This window comes from Harpia harpyja, chromosome 7 (genome assembly GCF_026419915.1).
Source record: "Harpia harpyja isolate bHarHar1 chromosome 7, bHarHar1 primary haplotype, whole genome shotgun sequence".
NCBI lineage: Eukaryota > Metazoa > Chordata > Aves > Accipitriformes > Accipitridae > Harpia > Harpia harpyja.
In genome coordinates, this window is record NC_068946.1 from 5,187,227 (window position 1) to 5,201,167 (window position 13,941).

Below are 13,941 nucleotides of genomic sequence, written 5' to 3' on the forward strand. Positions count from 1 at the left end.
AGCAAAAGTTCTGGTCTCACTCTATCTTACTCCGCTGATACGCTCAAAGGCCAACTCTGGGTTCACCAGAGAGAGAGGAGTCTGACGCTATTTCTCATGTCAGCTTCAGAGCACATACATGTGAAGAAGAAAAGACTTAGCATCATTTATAGCTGATTGTTTCTAATACCTAGCCAAGAGAATCCGAGCTCCCTTTACCACATTCACTTTAGGGCCACAGACATAATTACAACACATTAATATCCTCTGACTCCCAAGTACCAACCGCCAGCATCATCAGCCATCCTCACTACCCACAAGAGGTCACTGCTGTTCCAGGCAGTAGTATTTTCTCCATCACCATTGTCCTGACAATTCTAACAATTGCTTCTCTGCCATATCTCTATCTCTGATGAAGGCAGATGGCTCTAACACCAGCAGATGTACCTTGGTCACCTTTTGCCATCCTTGCATCATGCCCACAGCTTCGACAGTAGTTTCAAATAGGAGCCTGGAAAAAAGTAGAGCCCAGTTTCACTGCACCCATAGGAAAAAAAAAAAAAAAAAGTAGATGTGTTGTACTGAAATAACCAAAAGAAAAAAAAAATTAAAAAATCACCCATCAGAAGCTCAGTTTGGGCAAAAGCCCTTTAATGTTTTAGTTTTCAAATCACCATGCAGTTCCTCTCAAGGAAGTCAGTACAACTGTTTCTTGTACTCATTAGCTTCTCAGGGTGCAGCCTGGGAGCAATGACACCCAACTCCCACCCTTCTCAAAAGAATGCAAAATGAAGTGCATCATGCATAACCTTTCACTGACACAGATCTTCTGCACAGCCTGGCTATGCCCATGCAAGACACTATGTATATATGAAAACATCTAGCCAAGAGTTAACAAACCTGATTCTCTGGAAACATAAAGCTAACTCTGGAATCATAACACAATAAAAAAGGCTAGCCAACAGTTTTACCAGCACCTGAGCTCTTCATTTCCAGGAGAACGAGACCATTTTTCTAAGTCATCACCTGATCCTTAGGTTCACTGCATCAGCTGAAAGGAAGCCAGGGAAGCATGGTTAAGAGAAGGCTTCTGAGAGAGGTGAAAATCCTCGTGTTTGTCCTTTGTTGCTTTTTCTAGCATGTGACCGAAAAAAAAAAAAAAATTCTACATTTCTAGCAGTCCTGGAGCAGATTAAGGACCTAATCCTTGACTTTATTAACCCCATCTATTCCATTTTAGATAGACACTAATACAGACAGCTTTTCATATAGCATTAATGAAAGCAATCTAGGGCTGCTCAAGAAATTCCAAAATGATCACTGACAGCCTTCATAACAATTTCTCAGTAGCTGCCCCCTCTAGATAACAACTTCTTCAAGTAGATTTAGAAGAATCAAGCAAAAAACCCACAAGGAAATACATTCCCTACGTATCTATTAAGAATGCTAAGCAACAAGGCAGTCGGTTAAATAGGTGCAGACACTATAGCCAAGTCTCACGTGGCTTTTCTTCTCAGAAAAATAGTTTTCAGAGATTTGAAAGGTTTTACTTGGCAAACACTGGGGTCAAGACAGCTCTGTAACAAGTACAGCTAGGTACCACCAAGTCAACTAGGAAGAATCTGACATTCGCATGCAAAGACCCACACTGGAAGTTTGGCACAGTGGGAGGCCATTTTACATACAGAGAACAGGCTTTCTGGAAGCAGAATTGCAATACACATAGAAGTACATAGAGCCAATACACTAATTTGGAGGTATAAAGGATACGTACTGTTTTCTCTGACTCTTCTTGTGCAGGAAACTGCAAAGCAAAGTTTCATGGTTTTGTAACTAGTTAATTTAAACTCATTCTAGGTCCTCTGGAATTAACAAACGCTATGTGAATTCCTATTTTATCTTGATTATGCAAGACCAAACACCGTGACTTTCTCTGCTGCTGCTATGGCTAGATTAATACCCCCCATTCTCCTACTTCCCATGCCTCTGTTGTTCAACAGTAACATAAAAGCATGCGCTCCAAGGCAGGCAGGTCTGCTTTCGGTGTCCGAGTACTAACTTTGGCATGTTAGCTGTTACTCCAACCTTGTGATTCTCAAGAGAGAAATATGCAGTCCCCTTATCTTCTTTAACCAGACCAACATGACAGACAACTAACTGTTACAGTAACAAATTTTCAACTGTTGGCAGGCTTGGCATGGGTATAGAAGAATGGCCCTGAGGCAAGCACAACAGTGTAAAAAAACTCCTGGATCAAGATGAGCCTGGGATTTATGCAGTCTTTTATGTTCCATCTCCAGTGTACTAGAACCGCAGAGCAGAGTGTGTGTACACAAGTGCTGAAACAGGACACACCCATCACTTACCAGCAGAGCACTATACTGGATCTGTTCAGCAAGCCCCATGGCTTTTCTTTCATCAAGGAGAGATGCTTAGTCATTTTAAGCAGTTTTCCATCAGCACCAAAAATGTGTAGTCAGGCTGCAGAGATCACACAAGAATTCAAGCCAGCAACACTCAAAAAAGCCATGAGCAATGAGAATTTTTTGCAGGCAGAATGCAATTAGTTACACTGCTGGAATCAAGCCAGCACAATCAACGCATTAAAGTATGCTCCAAGTGTTGCGATAGTTTTTCATTTCAAATTTAAATTAGGAGATTAATATGGGATAGTCCTTCATGCTGTGGCTGCGTGGAGAAAAATAAAGGTATTAATATTGTACATTCACAATGAAACACAGTATGCCATGAACAAAAAAATAATACATTTAAGACCTGCTGTTAAGGTCACCCAGCTCAGACTCAAGTATGTAGCCGTAGCGCTTTGGGAAAGGGCACTAGAAAGGGCACTTGCACAGCATACAGAGAGGCACTCTTTGTAGTGATCTTTGTGACAATCTTTCAATTTTTTAATTTAGCCATTCTCATTACCTATAATAAAAATGTGTGGACTGCATCTCTTATATTTAATAGTAGTAAAATAGGCCAAATAGTAGGATTTTGGGCATGTAGCTTTTACTGTAAATTGAACTGGAGGTATACGCTGTACTTTGCAACAGAAAGGTCTGCCTTCAGCCTGTAGTTTTAACACAGATAAGACAGGAATATAAAAGCTAATAATGAGACCCTCAAGTAGGAAGAGTCATGAAGCATGTCTGCTTCTCTGGTTACTGAGCTAGAAGCCTCACTTAAGTTATTTCACAGAAGTTATTTGAAACAGATGAAGTGCGAAGCAGCAGAGACAATTCTGCTAAAGGGAAAGGGCGCAACAGAGCGCACTAGACTCTTTCTTTCATTGACACAAGACGCTCAACAGCTACAGTCCAGAATCCAAATATGACCTTGAAAATGGGTTGTATAACACCATATCATACTCTTCACCCTCCTTCTTTGAAGGCAGACATAAAATATTTGTGTTAAACAATTTACAGATTCTCGTTCCATGTGCGGGTGCTGACTGCTCAGGTCCCAGCAGAGCCACTACCATTCATCCAACTAAGGGGTCAGCCACAGTCACATCCCCAGCGCAGAACTTCAGAACACCACTTGGTATTCAACAATGCTGTTTGCATTATGCTTCTTTCCCGGGTAGCAAGGAGCACATAGAACTATTTGAAATGCAGTGCCCACATATTTACAGAAGCTAACTGGATAGTTAGTTGCTACTAGCCATCCTGGTTTAAGCACTATTGCAAAGTTACATACAGCAAACTTGAAGAGCAGAACATTATCTTATAACCTGGAATTCAAACTCACTGACTTTATTAACACAGATGAAGTTGCTCAGCAGTTACATGCTAAGTGACACAGGTCAAGCCCCACATGTTTGTCACCCCAACCACATTCCAGTCATTGCATCAGTTCCATTCAGCCAACACCCAGCTCAGACTCAAGTTATGCAGCAGTGGCACTTCAGGAAAGGGCACTACAAAGGGCGTTTACACAGAATACAAAGAGGCACTCTCTGTGGTGATCTTCATGGTGATCTTCCGGTGATATTTTTTAGCCATTCTCATTACCTATAACAACACACCCTGTTTCTCCCCAGAAAGCGTGGAACTGATGGTCATATTTGGCTCTATGAAGAGGAAAAAACCTGAAAGTAAAAAGCCATAGAAAAGTAGTATTTTATCAGGAAATCTGATGTACTAGCTCAAAACATCTGTCTCACAACAAATATCCTGCAAAAGCAGAGATGAAGTTTCAGAAGATTTGCAACAGAAGGATACCATGCTCCCTTCTGGCCATCCATTATCTTCTGAGTGCAGAACTTTTAGAGACAGTTCATGAAATTTCACAACTCCCTGTAATTAGTGCAATTATGTTCATGTCTGGGGAAAAAAAAAAAAAAAGGAAGCATACAGAAGTGTGGGCAACAAAAGTCATAGCTAGTTTTTTCAAGAGGGTTGGAGCTCCAGTGTCCCTGGATCAGACACCCAGCTCATGCCAAGTCAGTGAGGGCCACAGAGAGTAAAACACAAAACCAACTTGGTTAGATCAAAATTTATGTAAGTTCTTATCCTCTATGTGAATGCTGGAAGTTTAAATATGATCTGGGCAAGGCCTTTCCATCTTCCACAGTTGGGGTGTTCTTGCATCTCCTCCCTTAGAACAATCCCATATCATGGATTTGTCCTTTCCATAAATCCTCCTTGCCTCCCTCTTATCCAGACAAAGTAAGAAGAAATGTCTTATTGCATAATGAAAATCTAATTAAATCTTACCCAGAAAGATCAGCTAAGTTTTGGGGCACTTGACTGCATATATTTGCAATGAATAGCTGCTGACCAGCACCCAGGAGAAGTAGTGACTACAGGCGAGTTGCTCCCATGCTAGGCTCAAAGCCAAGTTAGCTTGTCATTACCAAACTGAGGTTGAGGCTTGCATGAATTCTTCCTAAAAGCAGGCCCTTCTCCCAATATCTAGTATTGCATTTTTGCAGTGTTACTAACAATAGCTGGTATTCTACTCTCAGGAAGATGTGTGTGGGAAGGACAAAGAAAGAGCAAAGTAACTTGCAACATGTTTATATCCTCTTTTGTTCACCTTTCGTCTCTGATGCAGTGACCACATCATCAGGCATCCTGTGGCATTTCTCACATTAGCCCTCTGCTCCATCAGACACCCCAAGCTCCAGTGCAACACAGTACACCTGGGCAGCATCCCAGCCTGGATCCCCATCCACCTCAAGCCATGGAGATATGAGGCAGGCCCAACAATGTGTAGCACTTCTAGGGCAGTATACTTGCTGATTGCTTCCTTGACTATTGTTCACAACAACCAGCTAAGACACTGCCAAAGAAACACTCACAGCTGGCATCACGGAAGGAGGGAAGTTAGGGCAGGTTGTTCGAGCTCCTCCTCTCTTCTCATTCACAGGAGGCAAGAGTCTGGGGACAAACAAAGAGTCAATGAAGCAACTGCAGCAATACTAAAGAAAACAGCTTTCAAGGGAGAAGAGGCTCAAAACCATAAATTGACAGTTACCCTGTCCCTTACCCCCAGTCTTGGTTAAGGCCTCTAATAATTACAAATATTAACAAGATAAACCCAGCTTACTTGTCTGCAATCCATATTTATCTCAATGAGTTCCCAGGTTTCACACAACACCATTCAGGCAAGACAGTGGAACAACGAAGTGTTTCCAGATGCTTAATAGTTTAAGAAACAAAACTGTTTAAACTCTTCGTGGGTTCACTTGACTGCACAGCCCTGCTCTTAGGTCACGCATATGACACTGTAGACAGAAAGAGAACTCACTGGGAACACAATCATCTGCAAAACAAATGAAAAAGGGACCAATACTTATTTATACTAAAGCCATTTGACCTTCCTATTATACATGTGGAACAGCCTAAGATACACAAGATGTGGTGTTATCTAGCACTCCTGCAATCCTCAGTTCCTGGAAACACACGAACACGTGAGAAGACAACCTTCAGGGCAAAGCAATTCCTTAACTCTTGCATCATAGCCTCAAAAGCAGGTTATTACTCGAGGGCCTCTTGTGCAACACTCGAGTATAAAGGGAAAACATGCTGCATGACTAGAAGCTCACTGGCTTTCGTCAGCCTCTAATTTCTTTCAGTGATCTACTGGCAACACTACATCTGTATATTCCGAGACATCTAAGCCTTCTATTCCCCCTCCTAATGTGCTGGGTTACAAATTCCAAAAGCTCAGGAATTTGGTTTGTGTTTGGATAGCAAGACAGAGAGAGCTAAGACTCTCAATTCTTTCTTTCTCTCACCCTGTTTTGTTCACAGTGAAACTATATTTCATCTTCCAACAAGTTATCAGAAACCTGTCATCCTGCAAAGACAGGCACGAGCACCAACTGAAAGGCAAGAATTGGAAACACTGCAAACTGAAAAGCAGTTGTTAAAACCCCAAACTCCTGGCTACCACCAAGTCTTCAGAATGGCCAGCATTTGGGAGCATATGTTTTTTCAGAAGACTTACAGTAACCCACGACAAAACTGTTGGGTTTATTGCAAGAGTCATGAGATAAAGTTCAGTGGCTTCTATTGTACAGAATGGCAGTGCAGATGATGGGAAAAGCTTGTGCCCTCTATATAATATCAAAGGAGACTGACAAAGGTGAAATGAAGTGCTGTAACTGCATGCCAATCAAACCGGCAAATCAAACCGGCGTAGCAGCGAACAATAATACCCACCAGGCATTGTGATAACAGAACAAGGGCTCCATTCCCTGTGTCCCAGGAGACGGCACCAATTAATTAACAAATCACTTCTTGACTGTAACCTTTTCACCCTGAGGAAAAAGCAAACAATTCCAAAACATCAAAATCAAGACTTGACAACAGTACCCACCTTCCTGCCCTGAAAACGTGTCCCACTCTGGAACTAGCTGTCTTGTTTAAACAATGACCTAATCATCCCTCCAACATTTCCCATCAGGATCAGAACAAACCAGACTATCTCAAAGGCAATTAACAGGTCAGGGACAAGCACAGCTATAGGAGAGCAAAACAATCTGGTACAGAAGAGGAAGATACTACTTCATCTTTCATCCTCCTCCAGGGACATATGAGACTGCAGGATTGCTGTTTTGGGAACTGTAAAACTCTCCTTTGAGCCACTAAAAATTAAGCACGACAGGGCCAGGGAAAAGATGCTTTGGGGAACAACCTTCTATCTATGCAGCAGGATAATGATCCTGCTTTTAATTTTTCAAATCATTTTAGCTCCCCTCTGCTGCTTGCCACCTGTAAGAATTCCTAGTGCTTTAGGAAAGGAGGAAACAAGTCTTCCAACTGAAACTGTTTAACACTCTGCGAGAATATGGAGCAGCAAAACCATCCTTGTATTCAAGCCTCACAGGAAGGGCAGTCCAAAAAAATATGTGCCCAACACCCAAAGTAGAAAAGAGGGAGTGCAGCATGCCACATCAGTACCACTCAGCTGGTCCAAACAAATCTGCTGAAGCCTTCAGCTGCAAGGGGCCAGCACCTTAGATGCAAATGTTTGTCTCAGTTGGATCTAATCCATTGAGTCCTGCTCCTGGCAGCCAAAGATCTCAATAAATCTAGACAGTATCTATTAAACTAGTGCAGCTCATTATGTTTTTTTATGGTACAAACTAAGATGTCAACTGAATGGGGCTGCTGTACTAGGCACAGTATAGCGATAATAGTAGAAGAATCCCTACCAATGAAGAGTTTATTCTGCACTAACATTAACCGTGTTGCATAAGACAAGATATTAATTCTTTCTCCCAAATCACTGCAGAGTCACCTTACAAAATCATCATCTTTCCTTAGTATGCACAAAATTCTTCATGGTATTAAGTATAAATGAAATCTCATCACAGGCAGGTATGTAGAAGCATCCTTCTCCACCCTTCCTATTGACGTACCTGGAGAGAACATATAAGCTGCAACTCAAAGTTTTTAATTACAGGAGTCTGGGACAATAGACATGAGTGTATTTTTTCCACAAATAAGAAATCCACAAGCCTTCTCCATAGATGTCAATGGGACTTACTACATGTGGAGTCCAAACAAGCTGGTAATCAGGCAAGGATTCTTCAAGATTTACAAGCCCAGTTTGAAAACTATGCAGCAAAAGCTAAGGGACTCTCTCTCCCTCTGCAGAGACCTAGAATCATTTAACTGATTATTCACTGCTGTGGCTGCAGGAAAAGCAAGCATTTGCAATACTAAAGAAAGTTATCCAGCTCTGGCGTTTGCTCTTATTTCTAGATGGTCAGAAGCTATATTTGTAGGGATGACTGACTTGGGAACAGCTTTAAAGTCTTCCAGGGAAACCAGACAACTTAGTTTAGAGTTAGAAGAGACCTCTGCAAAGGTGCTGGCTGATAAGCTGAGCAACTTTTCTGTTTCAGCAGCTTGTCTAACAGCAAATCCTTTCCTCTTCTCTTTCATTCAAGTACCTAGCAAATTTACTGTGATTGTGCATTTATGGAAAGCTTTCTGCTTTAGGGAATTGTGACCAAAACCATCAATGACAGCATAGCGTGTATCAGCATCCCTGAGAACAATTTAAAGGCCAGAGGTGCCACTCGAAGTTTACATGATCATTCACATGTAGTTGAATTTGCCAGTTAAGGGCTCAGAGTTTGCCCCCAGAAGGCAAATTTCCCTTTAGAGAAAAAGATAAGACACGACCTGTTTCACTTCACATTGGTTGTTGGGGCACTCTTCCTGGAGAGAGGTGACCCAGTCTGCACAAATCACACCAACTCACAGCAATCCTGTGCTACGTTAAGTGGCTAGACACAAATTTGTGCTTAATCTCGCTGTTACCTTGTGGGTGACAAAGCAGCAGGAAAAAGTTGTTTGGTGGATCATGTAACAGTACGAGGAATTAGCCTACAAAGAAATCACTACTATAAAACAAGCTGATGGGTGTGGAAGATGGAAATACTCTCCTGTTATGGAAATTCTGGATTCCAAGAGAGGTGAAAAGTCCTGCCAGGTAAGATCTGCAGCAATCATTTTGTCATCACTGAAATATGTGATACCATAAGCTTCATTTAATTAAGCACATGTATTTTAAGTTCATTCCCAGCACTGTGTCATCCTCCTATTGTCAACAAGTGGAGTTTTAAGCTATGACTGACCTAGTCACAAGCCTTGAGCTAGTACCTGAAGAATTACACAAAGTTTCTCTAAAGATTTGAACAACTCCTGCCGGAAGCCTGATGCAAACAGATCCCGTCACTGAAGGCTTCAAATACTTCCTGTTTTAAGGCAAAACAAAGCTGAATTTTCATCTGTGAAATTTGTGGGTGAAACTCAGCAACAGGAGAAAGCTTGAATGAAAAAGATGAAATTACAGTTTTCAAGCTTCAGAAAGATTTAGGTTGGAAGAGACTCCTGGATATCAGCTAGTTCAACTGCCTATTTTAAATAAGGCTAACTTCAAAACTAGATCAGGATGCTCAATGGCTTTTATACAGGCTGTTTTAAGCAACCCTGTCTACTTCTAAACCATAGAATTAGAAGTAATATCTAGCTGAGTCTATTACGCTTACTAGGATGAACCGGCATCCCGGAGAAAAAACATCTTAAAGCTATACCAAACCACTAGTTGGTGGTTGCAGAGCAACAAATTCTCTCCTTTGTCCCAAAGGAGGTGTCGGTCTTTCCTATTATGAACTTTCAGGTAGGCGAAGAAGTATCTTGCTTCTCCAAATACAGTTAGTTTTCCTGACTTATAACCTTACAGACAGGTTTTCTTTTTTAAGATATTAATACATTTGATAAATTCTGACTTTGATTTGATACAAGTCCTACAATACGTGGATCCTGGGTTTTGGGTTAGTCTCTCCAAAAATTTTCAAACTAGTGCTGTATTATCCCATCTTCTACTGCAACTCCTGTGATATGCTAACAAGTCAGCCAGAAAATGGTTCTAGGCTATGACTCTTGGCAATGCTTATTAAGCACTGTTATTATCAACCTGTTCCTGTTACTTTCTTCTCCAAACTCCCTATAGCATCCTAATTCCCCAAATACAGGACACGAGCTGCTTAACAACTCCTGTTTGCCTTTTTTTTATTAATCCTACAGCAGAAACTTTCCTTATGAGATGTATTGACACGACCCTAGATAGGAAAGATATTTACCAGTTTCTTACAGTTCTGTGGTAGGAGATGATCCATCCGGCCGCGGTACCCGAAGTCCATCTAAGCTCCCAAGCGACCCCAGCTTCCTGCTGCTAAGCCTGATGTACCGCAAGCAAGCTGAGCACAGGCTCCAGGGAGGTGCAGACACTTGCTTCATAATTCACACTCACTGCAAACTCAAGACAGTTCCGGCTTTCTTGATACAGGTACGACTCCACCCCACATTCTGCCACCACTCCTGCCGGCCAACCTCACAGCTAATAAGGAAATGGGACACCTTTGCAGTGAGTCACAGGCTGGCTAAAATGAAGCAGAACTAAGAGAAAAGAATAGACAGTCCTAGCAATTCCTTTTGACAAAGCACAGACAGGCAGGCATAAAAATCACGCAAGATAGGTAAGTGACAGAATGACAAGGGAAAAGAGAGTCCCAGTCTGAGATTGCTCAGCATTTCTACCTGTAGGACAGCTGCACTCCTAACCCTACCGATTTTCAGCTAGTCACTCAGCTTGGAGGGCTATCTTCGTCTTATTGCAGGTGACAAGTGAAAAAGCAGCAGCAGTTTTGTAGCCCTGGGATCATGTTGCAGATGGAAGGCAGATCTGCTCTCAGTAACTTCCTTTCACAAACTTTCCTGCACTCTGAGAAGCACAAAAGCTCTGAGATATAACAAGGAAAATTCAGGAAGGAGTTCAGGTTATTACATTACTGAGATCTGCAGGATAGCCATGTCTGTCACTCAATCACCTACTCCATGAAATGCAGACACAAAAATTCCATAAAACATGGTACAGTTAAGGATACTATGAAGAAAATCTAGAGCAACCGTCTCCTCCCATTCCTTGAAAGGCATCATATTTAAAATCTACCACATCTCACGCAAGTGAATCTTCATTTGGGATCTCACTGGGCCCAGCTAATATCCCTGGCTTAAGCAATATTAAATCCCTGCATCAAAACAAGATAAAGCCATGGAATTAACATACACATCACTTACTGAATTTCTCCACATGCTGTGCAGTGAGAAACATGTACTTGCGCAGAGTACACCAGACTTGCGCCTTCTTCCACAGCAGACTTAAACAATTCATTTTTTTGCCAGATTGAGTGCAACTTCTTCCTTTCTTTCAGATTTCATTTTTCTTTTTACATAAAGACAAGCAAAAAAAGCCCTCTGCCTTCCACATTCTAGTAAATTCTGTCCTTCCCCTTGTAATAACAATATTTAATGAAGCTTTCATTACCTTTTTTCCTCTCTTCTCTCCCAAATGAGATCAGAGATGTCCAGCAGCAACATCGTAACTTTAACTGCAAGCTCTTTAAAGTAGTCCAGTCTCACTGGCCAGAAGAGCACCTAGCACTTCTGTTACCAAGAAAGCAGATGCACCATCATATTTCACACATTGAACTTCCTGCATGTTATCTCTTCCCTTTACACAATTCCCTCCCCGTATCTTATCTAAATTAAAAAAACCACACAGACTGAACCAAAAGGTTTAAGCAAAAGCAAAAATGTTCAGTTAAACCTGCTCTGTGGTCATTTGTCAAATACCATAAACATTGGTTCTCCCCACACAGCATCTTAGAGAAGGTCCTTAAGGAGCCGTCATTTTGGAGCTTACACAAACAGTTCACAGTTCTACTAACAGCTGAGTTAGCTACTACATCTATGTAAGCGCCATTAATTTTCGTGTAGACATGCCACAGACAAAATTACTTTCCAGCAGTGAGTTGTGCAGAACAGGAAAGCATAGTGGATAGCCCCCCCCAAGACTGCAATGCTGCCGTAGCCCCTGGAAGCAAGGCTACCCCTTTTCCTAGCCGGGTCCACTCAGCAGCAGTCCGTATAAGCTAGTAACACCAGGCTATTCAGGGGTTCTGCTGATTCAGTACCTTGGGAGAGGCCTGGGCAGAGTCCAGTGCACTGCAGATTTCAGAGGACTGTAAGCCACACGTAAGCACCCATGACTCATTAACCAAGCAATGCGCAAGCATTAGCCATAGATCATAAACCCAGAATCATAGCCGTCAGTAGCCCCCTGTCTACTCTAGCATATCAGTCCAAAAAACAAAAACCTGTGGTTTTATAGCCTAGATGGGCCTGGGAAAGAGAAGTTTATCCAACCCGAGAAGTTCCTGACGTGTCCCCCCAATTCAGTCTGCGGGTACAGAGAGGATGCTGCCAGGCTGATTCACAGCAGAGATTTTACTGTCACAGCAGTTCTGTCCTTTCTTGCTTGTTAAGCTCAGGCTCCTCCTTTATCAGGACTTTGAGGGATCTTTATAGAATCTCCTTCTGGACATGCCTCTTTCCTTTCTTCCAATGCCAGACCCACCTATTTCTACATCTTTGCCTCAAAGCAAGAGGCAAAGTGTCAAAACAGGGCCTGCTGCCTGCACAGCTTCTCCCCTTGTCCGAGCTGCATTAGGGAAATTTCCATTTTGGTGCCTACTACTGCTCAGTCAGCCACTCACCGCAAGAGCCAGAGAACCTCAGAAGAGTCCCATGCACCACTGGCTGAAGTTGTCACCATCGTCTACGCTGCGAGTTGCTCGCCATGCACCACCAAAGCATGCAGGGAGATGTGAAGATCAGGATTATTATCAGCATGTTATCCGGCCTTCCTATCTGCCCAAGGAGATGAGATACGCATTGTGACGCCAAAGCTGATGAAAGGGGAATAGGATGCCTGCAACACATCTAGGGAAGTTACCCTCATATGCTCCCCAGAAGCGCACCTTCCTCCCCACACTTCCCCTGCCCAAGGTTAGTTGTACTGAAACAGTGCCGGACATTGCTCCTGCATCTAGTTTCATCCTCAGGTGGCTTCTGAGGCGAATAAAGCCTGCATTTAGCAAAACTTGACATGGGCTATATGTAGCTGCACAAAAGAAAAAATTATCCCTTGTAAGATGCATTTCAATTAACCACGAGTGCACTGCAATATTCTAGACAAGGTAAGAGACTTGCATCTTAGCTGCTTTCCTATAAAGAGGTATAACAATAGACCCACATCACCAGGGGAGAACATCTACAGGAAGGCTCGAGTGAAAAAGATTCAGACTCCATTTTCAGTAGCATAAAATTTGCTTACTCTAATTCCTCTTACCAAAGCCTTCTCTTGTCCACTGGGTGAAGGAGTCTTATTTCAGGGAGATGGTTGCTTCAGACAGGCTGGGCGTAGCTTTGATGCCTGGTCACTTCTCCTACAATACATTCAAATGCAAACAGAAAAAATACATAAAACTGAAGGCTTGAATTATAGTCCCACAGTTGTATAAGCCCCTTCAGCTGAGTCTCTTTGGAAAGAAAACAATGGCTCGTGTGTTATTAACTTCTCTCCATTTGCATTAAGAGATGGTCTGTACCAGTTACTGGAAGATTACCGGTGTTCTACCTTCAAAATACAAGGGAACACAGACTTGCCTACAAAATGGACTAGCAAGATTCATCATATACTCAAAATGAGATCCCAGTCATACAAGGAAAACTGGTGAGGAGAAGTCCTCTCCATCCAGCTGTAGAGAACAAGCAGAAATAACTGTGTTTTATAAAAAGGAGGACTGACATCTTTTCAGCAAGAAAGCACTGATGTTTTGTTTCTCATTTAACCAGCCTTCTTCCAAGGGCATAGTATAAGTGAGTGAAAGGAAAAGATTTTTCAAAATCTGTACTAAAAATCCCCTAGTTCCCCCATGCTCTGAGACAAGGTACATGCACTGAGATGTCAATAGGTCGGGACAGAAAAAAAGGTCTCTTCTCATTATTGGTATGAAATCTGCTATTGTGTCGCTTACATTATAAGCCTGTCCATCCTCCATGATACAGATCAGATCGAAACAGAGCA

At 42.2% G+C, this 13,941-nt stretch overlaps 1 long non-coding RNA gene across 4 annotated transcripts in view; it reads right to left on the reverse strand.

Annotated features, from left to right (window-relative positions):
• Positions 1–88: 88 nt before the first annotated feature.
• Positions 89–13,941, reverse strand: part of LOC128143677 (uncharacterized) — a 35,531-nt gene continuing 21,678 nt past the window's right edge. The window contains exons 5-12 of one of the 4 annotated variants that reach the window (XR_008235848.1): positions 13,204–13,300; positions 12,569–12,783; positions 11,338–11,456; positions 6,657–6,754; positions 5,539–5,754; positions 5,291–5,369; positions 2,346–2,667; positions 89–1,030 (exon numbers count right to left, since the gene is read on the reverse strand). This is a non-coding gene — a long non-coding RNA (uncharacterized LOC128143677). Of the gene's footprint in view, positions 1,114–2,345; positions 5,370–5,538; positions 5,755–6,656; positions 6,755–11,337; positions 11,457–12,568; positions 12,784–13,203; positions 13,301–13,941 lie in introns of all 4 variants that reach the window. The other 3 variants (XR_008235847.1, XR_008235846.1, XR_008235845.1) reach the window with 3 other exon arrangements.